The sequence below is a fragment of the Rhea pennata genome, chromosome 9 (genome assembly GCF_028389875.1).
Source record: "Rhea pennata isolate bPtePen1 chromosome 9, bPtePen1.pri, whole genome shotgun sequence".
Taxonomy (NCBI): domain Eukaryota; kingdom Metazoa; phylum Chordata; class Aves; order Rheiformes; family Rheidae; genus Rhea; species Rhea pennata.
The window spans coordinates 20,468,195-20,481,964 of record NC_084671.1 but is presented as its reverse complement, the minus strand read 5'-3'; the positions used below and the strand labels follow the sequence as shown (position 1 = coordinate 20,481,964).

General features: G+C 47.2%; 1 long non-coding RNA gene across 1 annotated transcript; it reads left to right on the top strand.

Moving 5' to 3' along the window:
• The first annotated feature begins 700 nt into the window (after nucleotides 1-700).
• LOC134144138 (uncharacterized) lies at nucleotides 701-4,088 on the top strand. Its single transcript, XR_009959297.1, has 3 exons — nucleotides 701-1,068; nucleotides 2,223-2,318; nucleotides 2,491-4,088. It is a non-coding gene; the product is annotated as an uncharacterized LOC134144138 (long non-coding RNA).
• The last annotated feature ends 9,682 nt before the right edge of the window (nucleotides 4,089-13,770 follow it).

Sequence of the window (13,770 nt, the reverse complement as noted above, 5' to 3'; positions counted from 1 at the left end):
TCCGCTCCGGGGTCTGCCGGCTTTTCCGCCGTACAGCTTTTTCCTATCTTCTCGTGTGTTTTTTCCTGACAGTTCTTCCCCTAGAGACCTGCCTTGCTCCCATCGCTGTCATACGTCTTCTGAGAGTGCGGAGCTGATTTACCTCCTTTTTTTCCTGCCTTAGCTACCTCCCTAAACTGAGATTTTCAAAGCTGAATTGTTTCAGCGTTTTCAGATGCCACTTTCCCATTACAGGAACGGGGCAGCAGCCCCATGCCTATGATCTCTGAACGGGTCGTGCTGAGAATCCGTCACAACCCACAGTTCACTACTGAAACTTTTCCACTGTATTTTGCTGTAAAAAACGCAACTAGATGTCTAGCAAGTAGAGGGCAGTCTAGCTGTATCGCTCTGAGTGTGTCCACTGAATCTGGGCGCCCTGCAGAGCTGCTTTACTTGCGCGTTCCCAGCGCGGGCTCAGGAAGAGACGCGCTGGTTTGAAAACGCAAAGACTCTTCCGTCCTTCCTGCGGTTACCAGTGCTCCGTTTCGTTCCCGCAGTTTCTGGACCGCTCCGTGAACACACACGATGGGTAGAATAAACTTCCCTATCTAGCTTCCCACCGCGCTCCTGCTGTAACAGAGGCGGCAGCTGGTCCGAGTCGGGCAAGCGGAGAGCGCTGCTTACGGGTCTGCCCGCTGGCAGCTCCTCAGCGACGCTGCAGGGAAGTTAGCGGTACACAAATACCCGCGGCCTCAAGCCTGTGCTTATCAGCCTGCTGCACGTTTTACAGCTATCTACGCAGGCCATATGTGTGATGGGCAGTGCTGACATCAGAAAGTTTCACTCAGCCGAAACCCCTTCCTCTCTCCTTCGGAAATGTTTTGTCCCTTCATCAGTGGTGCTGGCAGCAAGCAGCACAAGAGTTTGAAGTACTGCAATTATCTGGTACGGCAGTGGGTCAAACAGCCGTGCAGGCTCCTCTGTGAATCACGTGTGCTGGGAAGAAGGAATTGCTGACATACACCAGATGAACTAGCATTACCATCCTTCCATAAAGATTTTTTTTTCTTCTACTTCCCCAAAATGGTATGTACAGAAAATTGCCATGCTCTGAATATATGGTTCTGGTGTCGCAGAATATAGTTTATTTAAATTTCTATAATGTAATGGCCTCTTGCAGAAGGATGATGTGGACAAATTGGAAAACATACGGTAGGTAGAAAATGCTACATTATTAAATTGCAGTGAGCACTCAGTATATGGTGTTCTTAAACAGGATCTCTGCTTTTTTTTTTTTATTTTTTTTCCCCATGTTGGAAAATAAGCCAAAATAAACCTTTCAATTTTTTATGATTAGATCAGCTGCAAATATTTTTTTTCAAGAAATCATAGAATTACCAGAAGATACAGTTATCTGGTCTAAAATGTCTTGGAACATACCCCGTCTGGCAGAGCCTTTTTAAGGGAAAGGTTTACCAAGATGCATGAGCACGTACGCGTTGCATCAGCTGCCTTTTCTGTGGGTAAGAAGCGGCCGAGGTCCGCTCTGAAAAGCAGAGGAATGGGGGCGCTCAAGGGGGGAGGACCCGCGTCGGGGCGCCTGGCGTGCCCCAGGGGCTTGCGCAGAGGTCCTGCCCGCTCAGGAGCCTCTCGCAGGGAGAGGAGAACCGAGCGCTCCCGTGGCACAGAGCTCGTTTTGTTCCTCCTGCTCCGCTTCCCGCTGCCTGCACGCACAACAAGTTGCCTTTCTGAAGCCGATAGGGAAAGAAAGGGAAGAGAATTTACCTAAGTTTCCTTGCATCCTGAAACTAAAAATCCCACCCTGATCGCCAGCGAGCGAGAGAAGTTGGAGCTGCCGAGCCGCAAGCCCTCGGGTACGCGTCCCGCCTTTGCACGGCTGCGGGAGCTGAGGGACGGGCGCAGGACGGCACCAGGGCCGTGGGCACGCGCTGCCCGGAGCCCTTGCGGGCGCCACGGTCCGGGTGCCGCGTTCCCGCCGCGCCGCGGTGCCGCTGCTCGAGCCCTGCCGGCACGTCCTGCCGCTACGGGCGGCACCGCTCCCGTGCCTGCACCTGCGCGCGACGCTGGGCAGGGCCCCCGCCGCCCCCAGCGCGATGGCTTGTTGGATCGTTTCTGCCACGTCCCAAACCAATTCGGGATAATTGGAAACTGCGCTCCTACGCTTTCGGTCTTCTGGCTGCTGATGGTTTCCATCTGTCTGTGTTTGTTTACTTTTTCAGGAAAGTTCGTGCAGTCCGCAGAACAGCCTCGCCGCGCCGGAAGGTTCCCGTCCTTGCAGCCTGGCAGCCTGCTCCGGCTTGCAGATTCCTCTGCGGGTAAGCGCGGCAGAGACTTAGCAAACGCTGCAGAGCGCACGCGGACCCTGCTTACGGTTCCCGTTCGCCGCTGTGCCTGAGGTGATAGCGCGCTCCCTGGCTTTTTGGAATGATAGTTTAATTAAGAATTATTCTTTAAAGTGGCTATTTATTTCTCTTCCCGCAACTCCAGGTTGCGTGTGTTGTTCCCACAGCGCGCCCGCCCTGACCCGAGGCAGGGCCGTGGAGACTCCTGCGGGAGCACCAGAGTTGGATGAACTTTGACAGATTGTCTCCTCTGAGGACTTTGGCCCTGCACGGCATCCTCTCCACACCGTCCCTGAGGCCATCTGTCACTGAGCTAGCAGACTTGCATGTGTGTGATGACGCTGATTTTCTGACTGAGAAAGCAGACGTGCAGCGTGCTTTCCCGAAAGCAATGGCACGGTCTTCGTACCACGTGCAGCCAGCTGCTGCGTAAGGGTTTGAGCCAAAGCCCAGGGAGTCGGAGGGAACCTCTCCTCGGACATCAGGAGCCTTCGGAGCCCTTCCGCAGGGGCTCAGTGTCTTTGAGCAGTACCTTTGGTAGTGAAGGACGCGATTTGGCCGGTGACCTTCCGAAGAGGCTTCAGAAGATTGTACCCAGCTCATACTTCTCATTAATCTAGCTTTGATTTTCATCACCGTTCCACTTAAGAAACCCATTAGGATCTCGTTTAGCTTGTTTTGTTTTGTTTTGTTTTTTTATCTTACTGTGATTTTGATTTTGTTGCCAATACCTTTCTCATAGCTTCTGGAGACAAACCAATAGCTTTAAAGATTAGTAGCCTGCCCAGATGCCTGCAGGATCTCCATATCTGATAAAATACCCATAATTTACAAATCTTTTAAAATTTGGAAGCATGTGGGGACTGCAGCAAAAGAACTTCTGTTTTAACAAAGTAGAGAACTCTTTTCAGTATTTTTTTGTAAAAATAATCTCTATACTTCTGCAACATTGTTCTGCCTTTCTCACCAGTTCTAATGAAGGTGAAACCCTCACATTAGCTCTGTAGTAAGACACAACTCAGGCCTTTGTTCATTCCTTAATTTCTAGTTAAGAAAGTTGTAGGATTTATGTATGCTGAATGGAAGATACAGCTCTCTCAGTGTTATATAAAGATTGAAAACAAGTAATCTTTAAAAACATAATTCCAGTGACAATGCATAATCCCAGTAATTAACTATACTGTGTAACTCATAGTATACCTCTCTATGCAGAAATGCATCTTGCTCTCAAGAAACATACTTTATATTTGCAGTTTTCAAGACAAATCAACAAAAGATGCTAAACCTTAAAGCCAGTGACCTCCTGCAGCTGTCCAGCAACCTGCTTGTCTTCCATTCCTGTTGGCTGGGTGGGGTAAAAAGCCTATAGGGGAAAAGCTCTTCAAGTCCAACGGACATCGTGATACCGATTTGGAGCTGCATGGCAGCCTCCGTACATCATCTTTGCATTAATTAAGCTGTTTCTTTATATTTTCCTTTCATTTCTTGCCTGTTAGCATGGTCTTATGGATTCTTCCCTGTAGCTGGAGCCATTGCAGGTTAGCTTTAAGCTCTGCTCTCAATTTTGCAGAGGCAACTGCTATCCAAGTCATCCTGGTAGCTGTGGGGATATGCTTGTTACATGGTACTTCTTTGCCTACTTTGCAGCTTGCAAAGGGAGAATAATTGTAGAGGAAAACATCTAGGAGCAATTAGAGCAGGTCCTTTGAGGAATCTAATTGTGCAATACCTCTTTCTACCTTACCTATTCCAGATTAATTCTCTTTATTTCCCTTTCTTCATCTGTTGGCTTGCTTTGTTCCAGAGCTCCCATCCAAACCAGTCTCTCAGGGGTTTCGTGATGCTACTTGGCATCCCTTGGGGAGCCCCAAGGTGGCTGCAAGAGCTGGAGTTGGGGGCTGCCGCAGGCCAGCCCTCTGCAAGGACACATGCCACCAGCCCGAGTCAGCAGTGTTCCCAACAAGCGAGTGATGTCGAAGGGATCAGAAAATCTGCGACGTGGAAGCTCCTGCCAGGGCGCCTCCCCTGGGAGGCGAATCATGTACTAGCGGAGGAGGGAATCAATATCTCGGCCCTTCTGAGGTTGTGATAATTAACTTGTTTTTTTTATTTCCCAGGCTACTAAACTGAAATCTTGGTAGTTTAAAAGCATGTCATCTCCACCGATTTTCCAGGCTGGTCCAAACGATGATCTCAGAGGGGAGCTGTATGAATAATTTGGGGCACGATCTGAGCTTGCCTATACCCTGAAACTGGAGTTAAAGGAATCACAGACGCCAATAGGGTATGAAGGATGGCGATAGATATTTATGCTATGCAGTTAGAGGCTTTTTAAAGTGTTCCTCCAGGTAATGTTCTTGCTGCCTTGCTCACAGCTTTGTCCTGATTTTGGCCCTGGGGAGGGGAGCGCAGCGCCGCGGGCACCCCAGGTAGCGGTACGCTGTGCCCGGGGCAAGGCAGCGCCCCGGGAGGCTGCTGCGGCACCGGGAACGCGCTCGCTTGACTCCGTCCGCTCCATGCGTAGCGCTACGTGTTTCTCTTTGGCTTGTCTGTTCTAGCTTGTTTTACCTCCGAGGACGCTGCCTGTCCTCCTTTCTCCTTGCAGGACTTGCTTGACCACCCTCTGGTTGATCGTGTGTGCACAGCCAAGCAGCCCTAGCTCACGGAGCTGGGCTCCTGCCTTCCCTTTTTGACTTGTGCCTTTTATTTCAGTTAAATCATCTGTCTTGAGACCCTTTACAGCTCCAGTTGCTGCACGCACTTCACCCGAAGTCGTTATCCCTAGTGCTCCGTGGGAAGTCAGGAAAGCCGGGCAGTTTCCGCTTGCAGCGCTGCCGTCAGCCACGCCAGGTGCTCAGCGAGCTGGCCACCGGGGCGCTGCAAACGGCGGTGGGGCGTATTCTTAACCAGTGATGCTCGGGAACGCACGAAAATATGTATGGGAGGATGGATCGTAATTGTGATGGGGAAGAGAGAGGGTAGGGAAGTCTGGCAATCACTTTGTTCTCCCTGCGTAAATAAATCACCTAATGCCCAACCCCTTTCAAACCTGCAATTTACCCCCAGTCCCGCTAAGTGTGCTCTGGGGAGCGGAAGAATGCGTCTAAATATGAAACGTGTATTAACACTGGGGGAAAAGAAAACGTAGGAGGAAGAAAATACCTTGACAGATTCTGGGTTATCCTTGGTCTTAAAAGGAGCCTGCTGAGCAAGAAAGGCTGCAACTACGCAGAAAACTTAACTAAAATACAGTGAGAGCGTTTCTTCAACTTCTAGGAAAAAAAAAGGTTTTTAAAAAATTACCATTGATACGAAGAGATTGTAGAAAGGGGGAAAGGAGATTCTGCCCCCGGTGGGAACGACCTCCGCGGATGGGCTCGGCGGAGCCTGCTCGGGAGAGCCGCCGGGAACGCCTGGCAGCGCCTGGCAGCGCGAGGCGGGTTCGGGTGGCCGGGGAGACGGGAGGCGAGGCGGGCGCGGAGCCGGGGGCGTTCGCTCGCGCCGGGCGCCACCTCCCCGCAGCCACCGCGAGAGCTTGCCGGGTTATTCACCTTGCAAAAGTTGCTTGGTAAGTGGCCGCCGCTTCCTTTTCACGGACAGTGACTGGGTGGTGCTAATTCCTAGATGGAAACTTTGTCAGCTGAACCAATTCTACCTGATAAAGCTTTTTATAAAGCAGTTTCCTTCCAAGATGTCACCTACAATTAATTACCTTTTTGCCAAGGTTTTATTTGTCGATCTTTATTTTGCTCTCTCTTTGAATGACAGGAACTTTTTAGCCACTGGGGGAACACACTTACGGGGTAACAGGTTGTGGCAGTGCCGGTCACTTGTCAGTGCATCGATTATAATCACGCTTGTCTGCAGCAAAGGACCTGGTGAACAGCAGTGAAGAAGTTCGTTCCCCCCTGAACTTGAGAGGCTCGTACAAGAGCAAAGACCAGTGGTTCTGACTTGGTTCCTACCCGTTTTGGAACTAGAAAGGAAAAAATAATCCAGTTACAAATATTATCAGATTCTTCTTAAAGACAAGGCTGTGCTTCCTGTGTCTTTAGTTTTGAAGAAGACGGAACAAAGTTATCCCTCGATGAGAGTCCAAATGCAGCATCGTCACAAAGGTTATAGGAACCTCTCAGGGCTTTTCAAGCCTTTTCATTTCTTTTCTCACCCTTGTTCTCTGCTGGATCAGGAGCTGCCGTCTATAAAATCCATCTAGACGGCAGAGGGAATGGCTAACCTCGCCTTCCTTTCCTTTAGCTCTTTTTACGTCCCTAAAGAAATACCTCTAAGTATTGTAAAGCGTTCTCTCTCCAATCCTACTTTATTTATTTTGAAAATATTTTGAGTACCTCTATAATAGCAAAACAAAGTCAAAAATCTCTCTTTCTGCTTTTTTAAATCCATCCCTCGTAGTTTTCCTGGCTTAGTCAGGAGAGTCAGGAGCTTCTGAACTCCCCAATGACTGTCACCCTGCGGAGCAGGAGTGACTCAGTCGCGCTCTGCCTTGTAATAGTGGAGCGGGGGACTTGCACCGAGGCAGCAGGAACAGCTCAGATCAGAAATCTCCCCTTCTTGAGCCCGCAAATCATCACACCACCTCCAAAACGAAGTGTACCGACTAGGGGCTTTCATACTTCTTTCTTTCATTTATCTGTAATACTGCTTTCATGGATGAAAGGATTATTTTTTTAATTTTATTTTAATTTTATTTATTTTTTTTTATGTTTTCAAGGCTAGTAAGAGGCTAAGCCGAAATAAGAGCTAAAACAAATCTTTACCTGCGGGGAAGGATGTTCTTGTTGCTAGGGTAGAGGTTGGACAGCTGGAAATTTATTGGCTTCCTGCTAACCTTGGAGTTAATCTCTCTCTACTGTAATTACTTTTCCTGCAGGATGATAAACGTAATACGTGCTTCACACACGTACCACTGTTACAGCAGCACAGAGCCTAGCGTACAGAGTCCTATCTACATGGCAGCTCCTCTAACGCTAAATGCATTTAGTTTTTCGCTCGGAGTTTGAGGAGTAGGTGACTGATTTCTCTGCTGTGGGTTTGCTGCTGCGGTCGCCGCAGCGGTGTTGCACAAGCGCTTCGACCGCAGGGTCAGAGACAACCACGCGCCTGTCCCGGCTGAAGGAAAACAGCGGAGTGAGACCGGGCTGGCTGGAGTTTCTCAGCCTCCCCGACCCCGGCCGCACGGAGCGCGTAAGCCTCGCGCGGCGGCAGCGCCGCTCGGCCGTTCCCACCGGCCGCGGCCCCGGGGAGCCGCCGGCTGCGGGGAGGCGGCCCCGCTCCCCGCGGGCTCGCCTGGGGCGAGCGCCTCCTGCGCCCTTTGCTGAAGCAAACGGCAGCTCAGGGAAGCAGCTGAGAAACGCGCAGGCTCCGTTCTGGGGTCCCCGGGCGCCACGAGGGGTTCGGCAAGCAGGGCTCGAGCGAGCGGAGCGGGGGGCGAGGAGGGGAGCTTGAGGTCAGCTCTGCGCTTGCGCGGCTGTGCTGCTCGTGCCAGTTCTCAGCACTCAGAAATCACAGATCAGGTCCCCAAACCGTTAGTTGGTTTCAGTGCGTTTGAGGTTTTATTTTTTGGTTTGCTGGTATTTGGGGCACGCAAAAGGCTAAACCTTTTCCTATGCCTGCAAGGGCGAGCAAATTTTCTTTCTTTCCTTATCTTTCCTTGTAGCAGCCTTGATTCCTTCTGGAACATATTGAAAAACATCCAACAGAAGGTTATTAGCTGATGCTGATAGAAATCAGAGAATTGTGAATGGTGTCTTGACTACAACTGAATATCTCCGTAGCAGGAGGTGCGTAGGAAAATGGCAGGAGTTGATAGTGTGGGTCCTGCTTAAGAGAATTTGTGGATCACACAGCCCGAGTCCTGTACACCTCAGTCACGGACAAATTTCCAATAACTTACAGAGCAATTTGCTTCTTGTTTGGTTTCTCTTGCACCATAGCTTCTTCCTGAGAAGCCTTTACTCTTCATCATTAGAAAGGCAGTAATATGTAGTTAATACAGATGCAAAGGAGCATGGACTGGTTTTCATCTATATTTGGTACAAATCTATAATTTTACTATTTTTCCAATTTAAAGTTTATTTCAATGCAAATCTATTATTTTGTCTATAATTTATATTTTCTTAATAAGGTCTTGTATTTTACTGTTTTTGAAAAGTTAGTTTAAAAGCTAAATTTAACAGAAATGCTATTGAAGCTGTCCTTAGTGTGCCTTAGTGTATGAAGCTACGGTACATTTCCTTATTAATTAAAAAGTCTTCCAATATCCTGTGTGTATTACCTTCCCACAGTAACACCCAGTTGCCTCTGTTTCATGGCAGTCTAATTTCCTTTGCAGCATTTGTTCCTGTGCATTGCTCGTAGCTATGGTGACATCCAAGTCGGCCCTTGTTAGGGATATATCAGCTTATTTCTGTAGTAGTTATTATTTCTAAGGACACTAGTAAAGTCTTTAGCACTAGTCTATCACATGGATTTTTCCATGTGATAATGAACCACTTGGTTTAAAATTGACTGGTTCCGAAACGAAGGGTCATACAAGACAATGGAGATGAAATGAAAGCCCTAATAAATTAGGGGGCAAAGCCTAGGCTCATGTTACTCGTAAGACTTCAAAAATCATTAATTTAGTAAGTTGAATGCTTTCTGAGCTAAATTATAGAGAGGAGCTGGACATGGTATGCGGAGTGTCTCAGAAGTGGATACCTGAATCAGCGCCTGTCGTTTACTTTTTCAGATGCAGGAGGCCATGAAAGCCATTCAAGAGAAAAAAAAACCTAAAAGCAGAACTCAATATTTTGGCAGCAACCGAGGCTTCCCCACATTGTCAGTTGACTACCATCGTGATTTCCCCATGAGATATATCGTGAGCTTTTCAAGTATGAAATAAGGTCTATCACAACTTCCTACTGTATGAAGTTAAAACTTGCTGTGCCTGAGGTGGGAACCTCCACTTGTTTTGGTGGGTTCCAGAGATGGTCTGTGCTCCACAGCATAAACACAGGTGGTGTTTGAGAGGGAGGTGACTGCCAGGTTGTACTGGAGACCAGCAGAACATAAAGCGTGAAACCTGCAGATGTTCCAGCAACATCCCGAAAGGGGACGGATCAGTAGGTAAAGCTGAAGTGGTGCTTTGGGGGCACTACAAAGTGCTGATCACCCTTCACTGGCATTGACAGCGATGCTATATGAGGTTATTAGACTGGTGACTTACAGAGCCGTGTTAGTGGGAATTTTATCTAAGAAAGAATTTAAGTATTAAGCCCAAAGGGCAGAATGTGATTCACCTTATAGAAAAACAAACAAACCCCAGCAACTTCAGTGGGAAACGACTCCTGTGAGGAATTGTTGTGTCTAACGGAAATGAGAAGTTCACAGGCTGAGCCGGTGCTCGTTGATTGGCTGCAGTATAACAGATATTTTCTTTCCTTAAAGCGGAGCATAGTGGGAGACTGTGAGAGAATACTCCTCAGGCTGAGCAGTGGCTGCGGACTTCCTCTTGCGAGACTGCAGGACCCAACAAAGTCAACAGAGGCTCCGGAGAGCCCAGCGGGAGCCCGCGGCTTGACCTCAGCACACGCAGGGCAGAGGCCAGCGAAAGCCAAAGGTAGCCAGCCGGCCTCTGTATCAATCGTTACATCTGCTGCTTTGCAAGTAATTGAGCTCCTGATTTAGTAGGGTGCTTTTTAGGTAAAGTTCAACAGTTCACAACGAGAAGAGTCTGAATTTCTAGAAGCTGCTGCTCAAAAAGTAGCGTGGCATCCTCAGAGTTTTCAATGTGTTCCTTGTTTTGAAGGTTTTGCAGCTGCCTTTTGTCCTTTTCAAAACAAAAAGAGGTATTTCTTGCTTTACTGTGATTCCCGTGCCACACAGGAGATCAGAACAAGGTTCTTTTGCCCTCACAGCCTCATACTTGCATCCTGGCGTGGTTCATCATCCAGCTTCATAGCAACTTCGTGCTGTCTACTTTTTAGTTTATTTTCTGTGATAGTCTTCACAGAGAATTAGCTTGATATTTAAAAGGAGGCTTCATAACAGACTGAAACATTGATGGGAATTTGTTTGGTTTTATTTTGTTAGTTCTTGAGTTGAGAAAAAATAATGGAGGATCAGTTTTATTTTAGACATGTTGGTTTGTTCAGCAGCAAGTCACAAAGTTTAATCACCAAGACTTCTTAACTCCAGAGAACTCATTTTTCTCTTACTCGTGCTCATAGCTGATCCTAATGCTGAGATTATATCCACAGCAATTAAATCTGCAGATAGTTTTTCATTTTAAGTTGTTGTTTGCTAGCACAACAGATTTTGGATGAACCTCTTCTGGGTTTGGGCTCCAGCCCAGGGAAGATCTACCAGGCAATGAATATTTGGGCAGCGAACTTTCCAGACCATGTAACCGTCTCTGCTGGAGAATAAGCAGCTTTTCAAAACTGGAGCAAAGCACAGCTTGACTCTCAGGGATGGGAGGCGAGGGGAGTATGCATGAGGCCTGGCCTCAGGCATCCTAGGAATGCACCTTGCGCCTGCCCCAAATCTGCAGGGAACAGAGCTGACTTTAAACTTTAGGGACATGCAGGAAAGAAAGTGTGTCTTTGGGGAGAAGGAAGGAACCATTTCTGGCTGCTTTCTCTCAGAGGAAGCTATTTAGGAAACACTCAGTGTTTTGCAATGAGAAGCTGTCCCGGCTGACACAGCATTGCAAACGTGTGGTGTGTGACTACTATTTCAGTGCTCAGAAGTATGTGAGGTATCTCACTAGAGATGGACACAGGCCTGTCCCACAAAAAACCCACAAATGGTTGCCATTTGATATGATGCAATAAGTACGTTCATAAGTAGAGATGTCAGAAAAAAGCTACAGGGGCATGGACAACTGATACGAGTATGTGGTGCTGAGGAGCATACATCCATGTGGCTGGGCATTTTGCTTTGACTTTCAGTGTTACTTAGATTCTCCTAAAAATCTTCTATTTCCTCTATCCCTTTCCTCCTACCCCTAGAGCCAAGCAAGGTGTTTTTAGAGGGTTTTGAGAGAAATGCTTTGGAAATCTGGTTTTTGAAGAACAATGAAGTATTAAACTAAGACAATGTGGGAGGAAACAAGTGAGAGGGACAGGAGTTGTGGATGAAGAAGACGGGAAGCCTTAACTTAGAAGGTAAAACCTGAAATGTAAGGGAGGACTACATGGTTTGCAATTTTCAAGGCAATGGCTTTCAAGTTGCAATTTCAGTTTACAGTTGAAGGACTTGATATGAGAATTGCCTACATTCTTCTGCCAGTGCTACACAGAGAGCAGGCGGCAAAGCCCACGGGGCAGAGGGAGCCAGAGAAATCGTGCAGAGGCAGCAGGAGGTAGCCAAGGAGAGCCATGGCTTTCCGCACGGCTGGCCTGACCGGCTCGGCCAGGTGGGGATCAAGAAAGCATAGAAGAACGTGGGTGGGCAATGTGGAGATGAACATTATTGCTGAGGATGATTTATGTGAGCAATCGTCACACAGTGTGACCTATATTTACAAGTAATATTCAGTTACATTGCTTTCAGGAACTCTTCTAACATTTCAATTTAAGAGTGGATTAGTACTCCATTAATGGTTGAACATTCAGACATTCATGAAGGAGTCAGGAAGTCTTGTGAATATGACTAATTCAAAATTCTTTGGTCATTTAGTTCAAAGGAATATTAATTCATCTATTTTATGTTTCTAGACATACTTTTCTCTACATTTCCCATCTGGAGTAGAAATATTTTTTTTCCCCAAAATGCTTCATTTCAAGCGCTTGTTGAGAAAATGTAGAATCTCCCATATCTGTACAGAATTCCCCACTTCCTGTCACTACTTACATTTGAGTGAAATACTAGCTTGTGCTAATATGAAGAGCAAAAAGACCACACAAGACCACATGTTGTTTACTTTGGGCTGATTATTCACATGTTACTAGCAGCCAAGAGGGGAGACTGCTTTCCCCTAAGCTCTAAAAGCATAAAGCATCAAACTAATAGTTGTCTTTATTTTAACAAAATATATTCAAGAAGGAGTTGTATCTCCCCACTGAGATATAAATGCCTACACTTGAAAAATATGTCCCTTCTGTTTTCTTTTATCATGGGCAAGTAAGCTGCTCCTGCTTAGAGTAGGCAACTAAGTGTTACTAAGCTTCTTTTCTTCTGTATCACTTTTTTATAAATTGGGGAACTTCATTCTGATTCCTTTGATGCAGGTAAGCTTGCTGCATTGTCAAAGTGCGCTCTCTCTCTCTCTCTCTTTGCTTTCTTTTCAGCACGTGGCATGATGACAGTTTTCCGTGGGACGGCATGCCTGTGGACCACCTGGCGACCACTGCAGAGAGTCCCAGAGGCTGGCATGCTTTCCTTCTGCTCAGTTTGATGCCAGGTACACCTCCTCTGCAGAGTGGGAAGACACTGTGCTGCCAAGGCAAATGCCAGGAAGCCTTTTCCTGCCAGGCTTTTCCTCAGAGGACTTTCCAAGGTCTATATCTCAGAACTCTTGAAATTTCTTGCATGCAAGGAGCATCCAAAGGGTGTTTGCCTTGCTCAGGAACCTGATTGTGGAAGATTACATTGCTAGGGCTCCATCAGTTCTTCATGAAGCCAGATTACCAATGCTTGGTAATCTCAGTTACTCATGGCAGCTTTCTGATGGGTTCATCCTTCAGGACCGTGAGCTCAGCCTTGGATTTAGAATTGCCGTTTTGTGCCACCCTTCTTCACCTTGTGGTGAGCTTCCCTCCTGAGAATATGCATCTTTTATTCCCTCCTTTATATACTTTCTTTCCTCTTTGCTACACACCTGAGTTTCATCCTACTGATGTTATTTACACCCTAGATTGCTATGTTGTGCCTTTTGCTGTTTCCAAAACAGACTTTTGGAGTAAGACTACAAGTAGCTGTTCTGAGTATTTTTATGCTCTAAAAGTGAGTACAGTCAACCGATGCCAAGAGGTAATAAATAAAACTGCAGTGCTATCTTAGTTGCCTCAGCTTGAAAGGGGACTGCTGAAGAAAAGGGCAACGATGAAATCTGAACTGCATCTGCAATCCCATGAAGACACAGGTCAACAGAGTGGAGAGCCTGTGGAGAGCTGCCTGTAATGGCTGCAGCAAACGTGGAGGTTTCAAAACAAAAACTGAAAGGCAGTGTTACAAACATACATGGTGCTGATGTTGTACAAAAGCCTGAGGGCCTTGAACATCAGACAGAGTTCAACATCCGGTATCCATGTGAAAGTGAAAAATCCAGCATACGATGAAGGTCACAGTGACCCGAGATGCCACGCTGACACAACTCCGAAACAGCATGGACTGCTTTTTACTTTGTGAACAAATTTTACAGGATTGGGAAAAAATAATAATGAAGAGAAATATGTCTGGTTCCTCTCAGGCCCTGCAA